At 40.4% G+C, this 1,725-nt stretch overlaps 1 non-coding gene across 1 annotated transcript; it reads left to right on the top strand.

Annotated features, from left to right (window-relative positions):
* The first annotated feature begins 907 nt into the window (after nt 1-907).
* Nucleotides 908-980, top strand: TRNAG-UCC (transfer RNA glycine (anticodon UCC)). Its single transcript has one exon. It is a non-coding gene; the product is annotated as a tRNA-Gly (tRNA).
* The last annotated feature ends 745 nt before the right edge of the window (nt 981-1,725 follow it).

Here is a 1,725-nt window from a genome sequence, read left to right as displayed (position 1 = left end):
ATCCTCAGCCTTTTGCCTGAGCGCCAGAGTCAGCAAATGACCCTAGGGAAAAAGCTGCTCCAGATAACTCGCTTACCTTTCTGAGATTCACCCTTTAGAATTTTAACTCCCATAGTTTGAGTTGGTTCCTCAGACCTCTGATGATTACAAACACTATTTTATCTGGCTGATCTGGTTGTTCTTTGTGGCAACTTTAGTTTGCCACATAGTATTCTAGCCTATCCAAATTGGAAGGCTTGTTTAAGTTTTTTTTAAGTCTTTCAAAGCAGCATTATTTTTTTAGGTGTAATAAATCACACACAAGTCAGTTTTGCTCTTTACAAGGAAAGTAGATGTTTTACAAATGAATTATAATTATGACTTCTCTATGATGGCCAGACTGGGAAAGGTTGGAATCCAGAAACCAAACAAACCCACTAGTAGGAAAAGTCTTCAGAGAAGTTACAGAAAATGTCCAGATTAAGGAAGCTCAAATAGGAGAATGTCTTAGCATTTTGGCAGGGAAAAGAATTCAGGGTTTGCTGAAGACCTTTGGTGGAAATCTAGGCAGGCTGATTTGGCTGTAGATGTGTGTGTAGGGGTGGGGGTGGGTGGCCCAGTTACACGGCTCAGATTTACAAACAGCATTTTCTCTTCTAGGATGCTTGAAATGGAAGGCAGGAATCTAAGCCTTGGGGAATAGAAGTACTGGAAAGTAAGACAGGGATTTACATCCTTTGAGAAAAGCCAAGGGGTTGGCCAGAGAAAAAAGGCAAACTTCCATAGTTAATCCAGCCAGAGAAAGGTTGACTTGAACCAGTGATTTCCTGAAGCCCAGACTCCTTTGATTTCTGTTAACTCAGTACCTGAGGGGCTACAGTCTGGGGCAGACCTAAAATTCTTTGTCAAGAAGGCCCTTCTGGGGAATTCCCCGGTGGTCCAGTGGTTAGGGCTCTGCACTTCCACTGCAGGGGGCCTGGGTTCGATCCCTGGTCGGGGAACTAGGATCCTGCATGCTGTGAGGCGCGACCAAAAAAAAAAACCCCCAAAACAAACAAAAGAAAGCCTTCTCTTTTTCATCCCTGCCCAGCTAACCGAGTTAAATTTCAAGGTTTTCTTCTTCTTCGGAGTTTATCAACTCACTTCTCATCAACTTTCCTTGATTAAATAGACCACTCTTTGTTTTGCTATTGAATATTCTTTTGTATAGATTCTTTCATTTTTTCTTTATATAGGTACTGGTGAGTTATTAATACACAAAGTATAATAAAAAACAGAGAGTTAGCTGGATCATCTAAATGACTAGAGACTTACTATGATAACTTGATGGATTAATCTCCATGTCTGAGTTAGAGTTGACAGTGAGACAGTTTTATCAGCTGATGAGAACAGGGAAGAGATAAGAAAAGGATGTTAAGAAGTGAAGAAATTCTTAATGCTGGTTTAATGCGGGCCAAACCTAGAATCACCCGTCATTGAGTTTGAGCCCTGAGATGCAAATCAAGTGCTTTAAAATCAGCCACTATTCTGGCCTACCATTCTTCTACTTAAAATTTTTTTTCTAGCCATATTAGAGGTTTTCAGTGTTAAATATTATAAAGTGCTGCTGGGTGCAGTTGAAGGCACCGAGCCTATTTAAACTGGAGAAGACTTCAATATTTAAACTGGAGAGCTGCCTTAAAAATATCATGGCTTCTCTCCTTTGATGGTAGACTTTAAAAGAGGCATGATTAGGACTGTTTGGAA

Source organism: Globicephala melas, chromosome 7 (assembly GCF_963455315.2).
Source record: "Globicephala melas chromosome 7, mGloMel1.2, whole genome shotgun sequence".
Taxonomy (NCBI): domain Eukaryota; kingdom Metazoa; phylum Chordata; class Mammalia; order Artiodactyla; family Delphinidae; genus Globicephala; species Globicephala melas.
The sequence above is the reverse complement of the archived record's forward strand: the minus strand, read 5'-3'. Positions and strand labels throughout refer to the sequence as shown.